The sequence below is a fragment of the Ixodes scapularis genome, unplaced genomic scaffold, assembly GCF_016920785.2.
Source record: "Ixodes scapularis isolate PalLabHiFi unplaced genomic scaffold, ASM1692078v2 PGA_scaffold1__304_contigs__length_218370807, whole genome shotgun sequence".
In the NCBI taxonomy this organism is placed as follows: Eukaryota; Metazoa; Arthropoda; class Arachnida; order Ixodida; family Ixodidae; genus Ixodes; species Ixodes scapularis.
In genome coordinates this window covers 102,896,605-102,909,094 of record NW_024609846.1, presented here as the reverse complement: position 1 = coordinate 102,909,094, position 12,490 = coordinate 102,896,605, and the positions used below count along the sequence as shown (strand labels likewise).

Below are 12,490 nucleotides of genomic sequence, written 5' to 3'. Positions count from 1 at the left end.
AAAGGGGCCCTCCAACAGTATTTGAGCGTCGACTTTTTTTTGCGGTTTCTACACGCTAGTGGTCCCGGAAACCCAGTACACAACGAAAGAGTTCGAAAATATTAGCGCATCATATTTTAATTTGGCAACTCGGAAACACCTCCTCCGATGGTGGCGCCGCGAGGTGCCGAATGCGCGCGCATAACGGCGCTCCCTTTCACTATACGTCACATTCTCTGGGTTTCGTGATTGGCGAGAGCCGTCCCAGGAATTTTGAAGCGAAATAAAGTATATCACACGTTAACCGTCATTATTTCTCTAACAAGTCATTTTTATAGAGCTAATAAAGTTGCAAAGCAAAGTTCAAAAAGGGCGAAAACAACGCCTTGTCGCTCATGCGCGCCTCCCAGCGGCGTCCGCGACGTACCATCGCGAGCAGACGACAAGTGATCCGTGTAGTCAACGCGCATCGTATTTTCACTTGTGTGCCCCCGGTCCCGGTCAACTAAAAGCAGTAAGAGGAGCCAGGGGAACCCTTATTTTCTTTTAATGCTGTGACAGACTTTTCACTGTTCGAGTGAAGTGCGGCGACGGGATCCAGCTTTTGCGCAACGGGACCGCTCACCAGCTTGTAGCTCCTACTCGCAGAGGTGGCTCCGGTGGCGCAGTTGCGGGAGTCTAGTCTTCCGCGGCAGTCGAAGCGGACTGAGGCAGAGACGCGTCGCTGGCGCATGCGTGGAGTGTCCTCGTACGGCGCGACGCCCAGCTCCGCACTCAAAATCCGATAAGCCCGGTAAATTCATCAATGATGGCAACCCGATCCCAAAGCTACGAGGGTTGCAGCTAGGCCTAATGGCCGACGAGCCGACCGGGCCGGCGCTTTGCCGGCTTTGCTCCAATCGCCCGGGCCGATGCTTTGCTCCCATTGGCCGACCGCTTTGCTCCAATCGCTAAACTGTTTCATTTTACGTCATGAAGCGCAATGTTTTGCTTATTTAAAGTTGTTTTCTGCAATATTTAGTTTTCTAATAACTCACAAAATATTGCGAATTTCTCTAATATTTTTTTTCCTCGGTGATCCTGCTTTCTTGGAGTTCCGTTTCAGCGTCAACTTCAAACCGGTCAAAAAGTGTTGGTGGGCCCCTTTAAGGTCACGTGACACCGAACTGAATTTGTGTAGAAGTCACGTAACTTAAAGTAATATGGCGTAAATTTTTTCGTTAAATTTAGGGGAGAGACTGAATCGGTGTATAGACCTTTTCACCCTCCGTCGCATGGGCGCTGCCATCTTGAAATCACGTGACGCGGCCGCCTTGAGGTGACTTCAAATCGTCGCTCCTCTCTTTCCTCCGCGCCCTGACGAAGGCATTCTATTCGTGTTTTTCGTCTCGCTTCAAAGCGTTTCTTTTCTTTTTTTTTTTTTTTTTTTTTTGCTTAGTGAAGCGTCGTTTGCTTATTATTTTTACTACCTAACTGCATGCCATCGTTATGTGCTGAACTTCTGCATTCGATTTTATAGCACGTTTTGACTATTTGCACCGTCGGCGTACCGGATACGTGTGAAAAAAGAAATCAGCGTCAGCACTGGCGCTCATTGAGTACGTAGATGACTAAGGCACCCAAGGATTAAGAGGACAATTATTTATGACAGCGCAAACGTCCTTAAAGGGCCCCTGAAAAGGAAAAAAAAGTTTTTTTTTTAAACAGTCTGGTTGGGACACGCGTGTCAAAAAATGAATTTTACGCGAAAAAAAAAATTTTTGGAGCAATATTGACGGCCAGAGATTTATTTGAAAATTTGCGCGCAAATTCCAGGTCATTCAGCTCGGCTTCTCATTGGTAACCATGGTCATTCAAATCGGCTTCTCACTGGCCAATAGAATGAGTGACAGCTTAGATGTTGGTTATAAAATCTTCGTGATCTCTTGAAATCGCCTTTTGAATTACATATTTTTAGGTTTAAAAAACAATCCATCGAATGAATGTCGCAATTGTTTACAAACGTTTTACAAAATCGTAACTTCCGTTCGGATACTACAACAAAACAACAAACAAAAGCTTCGCCATTTTGTTTTCTGTCATGGTCGCCGTCTTCGCGTCTCGCGTTCTGAAGAGGGCTTGTTGCTTGTGTTAGTTAGTCATCGTAAGTACTTAGCAAGTGGCGCGGGGTGACAGGTTTCTGTTTTTCTGCTCTTCTTTGCGCGATTCGTGTGTCCAGTTTACCCCATCTTTTGTTTGTTTTCTGGCGCGCGCCAGTGCCAATTTTTGTTTAGATGTCGATTCCCGTAAAGGAGTTTATTTAGGCACGCGGCACCGCACTCAACGTTTAATAAAAAAAAATCAGTTGCCACTACGTGTCCTCGCGGCGGCTTGAAGGATCGTGCGGCTCGGACGAACTCGTCGAGGCATCCGCTTCGCCGCGGCGAAGCGGGTGCCTCGCGAGCGGTTGTCTCGCGGCGATCGGAGCGGACGCCTTTCGGCTGGCGAGGCGTGTCCTCGTACGGGCGAAGGCCCAGCAGCTGGCAGCGTTGAAGCAACCGACGCTTCAGGACGGGGTCCACCGCGACGACTATGTACTGTGTGTAAGACCACGGCACCACGGTGACCACGGTACGTGCACGATACGACGCGGTACGTCGTGCGGCCGGCAGACACAGCGGCCAAGGGCTGTGTTCCAAATCTCCAAACGGATCCGAGTTTCTCCGGCGGATCGCATCACATGACAGCACAGATTGAAAAACGCTGTACGCGGGTAGGTTTTAGAACGCCAAGGGTACAAAACCCTTACCCTGGGGTAAGATCGAGTAAATTTTGGAACACGGCCAGGAAGTAGCAATGGCTCTCGCGCGGGGCGCAGCTAAGCCAGGAAAGCAGCCAAGCCGATCCATCACGAAGAGGCGGGGACTACCTCTCCTCCACGCGCCCGAAATGCCGAGAGGGAGAAAAGTGGAAAGGAGGTGACTGCCGACTAAATTGCGTCTGGCGCAGTCAATATTGCTCTAAAAATTTTTTTTTTTTCGCGTAAAATTTATTTTTTGACACGCGTGTCCCAAGCAGACTGTTTTTAAAAAACTTTTTTTTTCTTTTCAGGGGCCCTTTAAGTGATAGCGGCTAAATGATAGTGGCACAATAAGAACCGCAAGGTATATTCATGATCACGCATTTAGTATCTTAATGAAGGCAAATATAGACAATGAAAGGAGTCACCGCGTGTTTCATGAAAGCATTGTGGTCTACGTTCATAACAAATCCAAAACAGTTTTTGCAGCGGAGCTGTTAAGAACTAGCGTTCCCAGGATCGTGTCCACCAGTAAATAAATGTCGACACAGCACTCCGGACAGCTACCGCCATCTATAAACGACGGCAGCAACCAGAAAACCGGCTTGCCGGTTGTCTGGTTGCCGCCGTCGCTTATAGATGGCGGCAACCTTCCCAGCATTTCCACTCTGGCTGGCCGACTTGCGGCCGGCCATTACTTCATTGCCACCATAGTACAGCTTCGCTGGTCTTCCTTCTTCACCAGCGTGGAAAGGCTGAATTTTTGAAGCGTTAGCTACACTGGCCGAGGTTGAGCAGTTTCGCGTGGCTCCCAAAGAGCCGTGCTGCGCAAGCGCGAGGAGCAGTGACGTCACACGGCGCACAGCGGGCGCGCCGGAGACGCCGCCACCGTGCGCTCCGCCGCCACCGCGCGTGCCTCGCCGGTCTGCGCATGCGCGAGGAGCAGTGACGTCACACGGCGCACAGCTGGCGCGCCGGAGCCGCCGCCGCCGCGCGCTCCGTTGCCGCCGCGCGCTCCGCCGCCGCCGCGCGCTCCGCCGCCACCGCGCGCGCCTCGCCGGTCTGCACGTTCCAGAGGAGTGACGTCATAGCCGCGGCAGACGCACTGGCGCCGCCGCGTGCCCAGCTGTCCGCCTCCGTTGCGCAGTAGCCAAGTCTGACGCTGCACCGGAGACGCTTGATAGCACCTCTTATTTTGCGCGTATAAGCTCACGCTACGTATATCCTAGCATAGCCGAGCTAAGCCACCGCAGTTTTCTTTTATTATTATTTGGGGGAATCAGTTTTGCGGTTTAAACATTCGCTTTATCTGTTTATTGATGACTTTAAAAAAACTAGAGACTGTGCTCGATATCATGCCTGCAGTCATTCAATTTTCCTAATATATCCAATTAAATTAATTTCTTTACACAAAAAGGGTTGTGCTCTCCGGGTGAAAAACGTGTCAAAGACAGCTTGTGAGTGCCTGACAAAAGCAGCCCAGGTACGCAATATGTGACGCCGAAAAGAAGCCGTCTGCATGAAAATCACTCAAGTGCAGCGTTGTTGGTTGCAGATCTACTCTGGACGCCGCTGAAAGTAAAAAGCGTTTCTGTTTAAACAAATACAGATCTGTTTAGACAAATCCATGAAGTGGTGCTTGACATTCAAGTTGTGTCAAGCATGCTGGAAGTCAATTCTCTTCTGCAATTTAATTTTCATTCCGCAATTTATACGGAAGACAGACGTCAAGCTCCAATCGACGGGTTTGTCCCTTATCTTTTTTACTCAATACGTTTAAGAAAATGTTTGTATAACAAGTAGTTTCCTAAGTTCAACGTTGTGAAATGCTGCTAACGAATACTTAAGCAGGGCCGACAGTTGAAAAAATGTCCTACTCAGCCTAGGAAGCACCATCAAAAAATCTCTCCTGTACCTAAGTTCTTTAAATAAACCGATGGAAATAATATCGCTTCTTTTGTGCATTCCATGTGACATTACAGGGGGGTTTCCCGGTTGGCGATTTTCACAAAACGTTGGTGTTCTCGAAAACCGAACATTGAGCACTGAACTTCCGAGTTTATCTGCTCTTTGCGATTCAGAACATTGTTAGTCAGAACGTCGATCTGCTTTTTCACTGCCTCCATGCATTAGTCTCTTCATTAGTTTATTTTTATGGAAACGAGTATCAGCTTGTACGTCCAGTACGTTCGTAGATACCGCTAATGCTCCCCCGGCATCATTTTAGTCGTCTCGCCTGCGAACCTGGTCGAATGAGGAACATGATCAGATGAAGGCGTTTGTTAGAACGTCCACAATTTAGTCTCGTAACTACGTCGTAGTTCTCAAGGTGGCCTATTGCAACTCTATCGTTAGTTCTGTACCATGAGGGATACATTTCCATGGCAAAACTAAGTCGAAAACAGCATAACACACCAACACAGCCGCGAACCCGCTGAAACCGAAACCAATTAAATTGAAGCCACCTTGTGGCGCCGCAAGTGTCAGCACCCCCTGTCCACTGGTCAGGTAACTACTGAGATGAAAAGGTCTTGTCACGTTACGTCAATGTTCCCCCTAAATTTAGCGGGAAACTAAATTTATGTATAGTTCACGTGGCGTCAGGTCACGTGACATCACTTTCCCCGCCGACTTTGGTGGGGTAAACGTAAATCGTGTGTAAATCACGTGACATCAGGTCATATGACATCAATTGACGTCACGTGGCCTATGCACCTATTTAGTTTCCTGTCTAAATTCAGCGGAAATTTCACGGACGGACGAACACAATTTAGGGACTAAGGGAGAATGATCCGATCGGCGAGTTGGTTATACATAATACACGCTGGAGCGGAAAGGATAAGCACTAGTAAAAGACGTAGACAGGACAAGCGCATGTCCTGTTTACGTCTTTTATTTGTTCTTGTCCCTTGCGCTGCAGTGTGTATTGGGATTGGGGAGTTTCGTTAAAAAGCGTTTCACGATTTAAAAAAAAAAAAAAAACGACGATTCCTTCTTCGCGCTGCTAGTCTCACGCCATGTACAGCGTGTCCCTCAAAAATATCTTAGTGTTTTCTTCATTGCAAAGATAAACAACGCATCGCTGAACGCTCATTTTCCGCCCAAATGTAGCGCTAGCGGTCTGAAACAAGATGCCAAAGTTGCAGAACTAGCCGTTAACTCATACAAAAGTTATACGTAATGAACATAACTATCGAATGAAACACTTTTCCGACCATAACTTTTTTTTTTTTTATACTGGACATAATCGGCTAGCTTTTCAATATCCTATGTGTTATTAAGTTCTGTACATTACCCATACTCATGTGGATCGGAGACGTCAACACAGATACGGTATAGTGCGCTCAATCGCGAGAATCATACAAATTGACTAACGAAGGTGTGTCACTTCATGCAACAAAAAACGGACGACAGTGACTCGAAAGCAATAAAACAGTAACTAATACTTCGTCGGGAAGTCACCAGATTTGATTACAGTTCTACAACGAGATGGCATGGAGTCGACAAGCTTTTCAATAGTTGCCTGAAGGTTGCGCGCCCATTTTTTCAGCCAACTGGTCGAACTTCTGATCCTTATTCCGACGTGTTTTATTAGCCAATCTTTGCTCGAGCCCCTCCCACATCTGTTCGATCGATTTCAGGTACGGGGACTGGCTAGGCCATTCAAGAAGACGGACTTGATGCTGCTGGAAGGCTTCCTTTATGACCCTGGAGGTGTGCTTCGGATCGTTGTCCCGCTGCGGGATTCATCCGGGAGGCATATTCTAGTTGAAAACAGGACCACTCTTCACACCCAAATCGTCATAGGGAAACTGGTCATAGGTGAACTGGTCAAAGAGGGCATCTCGTTCGAGGTGAACCCGTAGTAGGGAAAGTGATCGCAGTGACCTTCTCGTTCTTGGCAAGTTCGGCCCAGACTATTTTTTAGCCGGGGGGGAGGGGGGGGGGGGGGGGGGAATGCTTCAACCTGAGAAGTGGTCGCATCGAACTTGTCGCAGTTTCAAACTTGGCCCCTCCTTCCGTTTGTTTGCAGGGGGCGGTTGTGGTCGGCTTTTCGGTGTTTACTTTCGACGCTCCTTTGTAATTTGACCCTTTTTGGAAGCTTTGCTAGGTCGGAACGTACTCCGCAATGCAAAACAGGGGTCACCCTGAAGTATGCGGACCTCCACACCAGGATGCTAGGAAGCGTAGCAGTTAGGTTTCGTCTTTGGGGGCTTCTTCTCTGTACTCTCTCTCTCTCTACTCCAAAGGGGGTTTTCCGTTAAAGCGGCTGCGAATACGTGTGTATATATATAGGGGCAAAATGTTCGGACCTTCAGATAGCACGACCGCGTTTCGTAAGCTAGAGCTAACTAAAACCCAGCGTGGTGCTCCCATGCTTCTGTGTAAAGGGTATTCCTATACGCGTAGCCGAGACGACCCCAACGCTGTGTTCTGGGTCTGTAATGCCAAAATCACCACCCTCAAATGCTCTATGACGAGTTGGCTTGTGACGAGTTCTCCTAGACCCAATATTTTCATGTTTCAGAGTTGTTGCTATATTCGGTCATGGACTATACTCCATCTCACCTAAGCATGGACTAACTGCAAAGGCTGTGCAAGCGCGAGCGGCTAGCCATACTGCCTTGACTGGAGTACTCACTGCACGAGCGCTCGTGCAGCTGCCGGGGCTTCATCCAAAGCAACTAGCTCGCGTTTTTAGCATGTGCGGTCAACAATACAGTAGACTCTCAGTAAACGGAACTCCAAGGGAGCAAAAAAAATTTGTTCCATTTAACAGGAGTTCCGTTTACTAAGAGAGATATAAAAAAGTGCCGATTCATGTGTGCACACTCTCTTAATACTATTTTATGGATGTCTAAACACTATGAGGTGAATGTAACTCATAGTTTTTTAGAAAGCAAGGAAAGTACATGAGGTTTTTACATAGCATTCACAAGTTTATTAGGCAGCAATTAATCACTGTGGACTGAAAAATGCATTGATTTTCTTTTGTTTGAGTTCTTGCATCTTCATCTTCAGAATCTTTTTCTCCATGTCACTTAGGCTTTGGAGGAACACTTCCGATTCTGGCTCCTTAAGAAAAAAATTCCTTAGGTACAGCACAGCAGACTCTGCCCCATGAAGTGTGGTAACTTCTGTGGCAGCTACCTCTTCAGAGTCTTTTTCCACCTCCTCCTCCTCTTCATCGCATACTTCGTCAACAATGCTTTGCACAGTGTTGTCGGGGCAAGTTGCCACGCCGCTGTCAACTTGCACGTATTCATCGAAGTCCAGTGTGATTTCTCTTAAAGCACACTGCTCAATTAGTACCTCCTGCCTTTCAAGGGCATCTTCGCTGTCGCATTCAAAGTCCTCCAAGTCAGATGTCAGGTCACTTGAAGAAAATCCTGCGTGCCTGAAGCAATTTGCTATGCTAGTGGGAGTCAGCTGCCTCCAGGCATCGGCAATGAGGTGAACGGCGCCAAGAACGTCCACCTTGTACTCTTTATCCTGGCTCATGCACAAGAGCATCCTCTGCAAGAGACCCTTGCGGAAGCGTGACTTGAGGGCTTGGATAACTCCCTGATCCATGGGCTGCAAAATTGCCGTGGTGTTAGCTGGGAGGAACTCCAACTGAATCGATTTCAGTCCTGTTACAGTCCCATGTCCAGGGCAGTTGTCATAGAGAAAAAGGACTTTCCTATTTTGCCGCGAAAATCGCGCATCCTCGGTGTGCAGCCATTTGCTGAAGAGGGCTTGGGTCATCCAAGCTTTCGAGTTCGACTCGTAAGTGACGGGCAGAGTAGTGATGCCTTTGAAACAGCGAGGATTTTTTGATTTTCCTATCACAAGGAGCTTCAACTTGTCGCTGCCCGACATGTTTGCTCCAACAAGAACAGTCAGTCTGTCTTTGCTGAGTTTGCCACCTGTGCACAGTTCACCTTTAAAAGCGATTGATTTTGATGGCAGGAGCTTAAAAAAAAGTGCTGTTTCATCCACGTTGTATATGTCATCGTCCTTGAACTGCCGCATTATCTCCGGCAGCCGTCCTGCCCGCCAGTCACGACACGCAGTTGCATCAGCTGCAGCAGCTTCTCCCGCAATGGTGCGAAAAACGAGGCCATTCCTTTCTTTAAACCTTGTCAGCCAGCCTTCACTGCACAAGAAGTCCGTTATCCCGAGCTGAAGAACAAACTCTTCTGCTTTGGCACGGATTAGTGGTCCGTTGATGGGAATGCTCTGGCTCCGGGCTCTCCTAAGCCACAAAACCAAACACTTCTCCAGTTCTTCGTGGTCGCCGTGTCGCAGACGCTTCCATTGGGGCCCCAATCGTGAAGTTTCGAATGCATCTCGTAGCTTGTCCTTGTCGTGCAGGATCCTCGTTAAGCTGCTTTTCGGGACGCCGTGCTTCGTCGCGAGCGCCGTCTTCGAGTATGAGCCGCTTTCGAAGTCAAGAATGACGCCCATCTTCTTTTCCAACGTCAGCGCATGGTGTGCCCGCTTCTGTGTTGCCATTGAAACAACGGAGGCGAGGCCTCAACTTCGCGAGCGCTCACGAGCCACCGAAGTTGGAAGACACCAACGCGGCAATGAAGCACGATAGGCACCACGACGGCAGGAACGATGCGGCTGCAACCTAGGCGACTCGAACAGAGACCGAACGACTTGATCAAGAACAGCAGTGTTGCATTCGTTGCGCCGACTACCAACGAGGCGAGGCCAACGAGGCTTACGAGGCAAGAAAAAAAACAACAAAGAAACAGCCGGAACCGGAAAAGGCTGATGCTCATGGCAATGGGTCTGCCAGAAGTTGTATTTTCGGTTCCGTTTACACGGTGAAGCGCAAATTTTAGTTCTGATTACCGAAAGTTTTTTTACCTTATCTGAATACAAAACCAACCAACTTATGGGCTACTGTTCCGTTTAAGCGGCAATTCCGTTTAAGCGATTTCCGTTTATCGAGATTCTACTGTAGTTCATGCTAAGGTGAGACGAAGTACAGGGTGTCACAAAAGAAAATTTACACGGTCTTTTTTACCGCAAAAATAAACTAGGCATCGCCGAACGCTTATTCTCCGCCCAAATGTAGAGCTGGAGGTCACAACCAGATGCCAAAGTTTCAACCCGATCCGATAACTTAATCAAAAGTTATAAATGATTTTCTGAAAATTTCAATGGGAAAATGGCGCCCGACGGAGTTTTCAAAGACATGGGGCTCTATGGCACCAGAAACCGAAAACGAGCGAAAATGGGGTCCATTTTCCCATTGAAATTTTCAGAAAATCACTTATAACTTTTGATTAAGTTATCGGATCGGGCTGAAACTTCGGCATCTGGTTGTGACCTCTAGCTCTACCTTTGGGCGGAAAATGAGCGTTCGGCGATGCCTAGTTCATTCTTGCGGTAAAAAAGACAGTGTAAATTTTCATTTGTGACACCCTGTATAATGAGTTTGCTTCCCTTGATAGCACGAACGCGAACGCCCAACAGAAGCACGGCGAAAGCCAACCTGCGCATAGGCGTGCGCACAGGGGGGGGGGGGGGGGGGGGGGGGGCAGGGGGGGGGCGGCCGCCCCCTCTAATCATCTAGGGGGGGGGGGGGGGGGGGGGGCGCAAAGTTGGCCCGACTCGAGGCGCGACGGCGCCGGCGGTATAGGCCTCCTGCGCTGAAGCTTTGAAAAAACTGTAGCGCCCTCATTTTGGGTAGTACAAGCTCACCTGATTGAGTATAGCACTACTTATGGCACGCTGGTCGAGATCTTTCAATTTTATGTGGTGCTAAAGAACAAAAAAATACCTATGGACGCCAGAAATCGGCCAAACTCAACGTTACAAGAAAATCGAAAGTGCCAAATTCATGACACCACCGCTAGGGCACGCGTTTCTTATCTCTGGGTGGTGACGTCACAACACCTGTGTCGCGACGCTTTAATTTTTTTTTCTTTTTGATGTCTACTTTGGAACGCGTGAAACGGCATCTCTTGGCTCACGCGCATCTTAGCGCATCACACACAAAACGTTCTGGAAACGTCGAGAAAAAGTCCCGGACGTCCGTGACGTCCCGCATGACTTCGATCACGTTTTTTCGATGTTGAGGTGACGTCCTTATATAACGTTCCATTAGAGTCCAATCAGTGACGTTGTGACGACGTTGTATTTCAACTCAAACGTCGTCAACGTTCCCATGACGTCGATGCACCACGTTCTCACAACGTCCAACGCTCACGTTTCTTTGACGTTGAACTGAAGTTTATAAATGACGTCCCATTATCGTCCTGTCAGTGACGTGCTGGCGACGTCCCGTTTCAACTTTGACGTCGTCATCGTCGCCACGACGTCAAGACAAGACGTTTTAGCAACGTCGAACACTCACGTGTCTTCAAAGTTAAAATGAAGTCCAGGGTGACGTTACATTATTGCCCCGTCAGTGACGTTTCAGCGACGTCGCGTTCACACCTCAATGTCGTAAACATCATACAAGACGTGCTGGCAACGTCGACCACTCACGTTTTGTTCGATGTTTTTAGATTTTCCAGCTCAATCTCCAGCCGCAGAATCAGTGTGGTCAAGGTGACAGTGCTCAAGAGCCGCAAACAAAACTTAATTTTTGAGAGGTTGAGAAGTTTAATTATTCATACATTAATTTGCGCATTTCAAAATGCTATTAACTGCACATCGATGACGCTAAAGAGGGCATTTACAAAACTCAATGTACACGGAAGAAAAAAAATAATATGAAAGCATGTTGGAAATATCATTCCTTTTAGATGTGCTTGTTATAATTTTGGTTTGTTTAAAATATTGTTACGGGTTTAATTTGCGAAGCCCATGGCGTCTAGAACGGATCGAATTGTACCATTATTGCATTTTGCAAGCGCGTTGTCGTCTTCCATGGGTCCTGGGCCCTGGCATGCGCCTCAGAGGCGCCGCTACACTATCCCCTCTCCAGGTGATTTCAGGCCTGCGTCCTTTCCTAAGAGCATCCATACTGCTCCGCGACCACTCGAGATTGTTTTAAGGTTCGTCAATTTCTCTTCGTATTTTGTAACCCATGCTCACCTGCGCACAACCAAAAAATTCGCATCAACATCACAGTTCATCCATAACACCAACTTCCAGCGCCTTAGCGCTTTCGGTAGATCGGGGCGCAAAGTCTTGTCACGTGACTGTCAGTACAGATCTGGCTTTCGTTTCCACTGGTCACGTACCCAAACGAAAATCGCATGCCAGCACACACTATATCAGAGCACAACTTCACTGCACACTTGCGCATTTTTGGAGTTGACTGAAGAAAAAAAAATAAAATGCCCGGCAATGAAGAAATCTGGTAGATACTGTTAACGGTTTGTGGAAATCGACATTCATGATGCCAACCCCTGAATGGCCCAGATGACGGTCCAAAACGCGTTCAAGCCCAGTCCGCACTTACGTGCCGAAAAAAAAAAAAAACACACAAAAAAAAAAAGAAAGAAGAAAAAGAAAAAAACTAAACCAGCCGGCACGGCGCGAGAGTGAGGGGGAAAGGTAGGCAGAGGAGACGCCAGTGGCATCTCCATAGAGCCCTATGCGATGCGTCGGGAAACTATGCAAGAAGAGGGCGAGAGAGAAAAGTGGGGGAAGATAGCGACGGGGGACGAACAATTGACAAGCCTAAGTTCCGGGTGCACGCATTTTCTCAGTCGTTCCCAAAATATTTCACTGAATGTTCTGTTCTTCGAATTGGCCGATAGAGAACAGCTCTGGGACCCG

The 12,490-nt window shown here is 48.0% G+C and overlaps 1 protein-coding gene across 1 annotated transcript in view; it reads left to right on the top strand.

The window, feature by feature from the left end:
- The window catches only part of LOC8031338 (NAD kinase), a 292,525-nt gene that overhangs the window by 199,700 nt on the left and 80,335 nt on the right, over window positions 1-12,490 (top strand). The gene's annotated exons all lie outside the window — the stretch shown is intronic.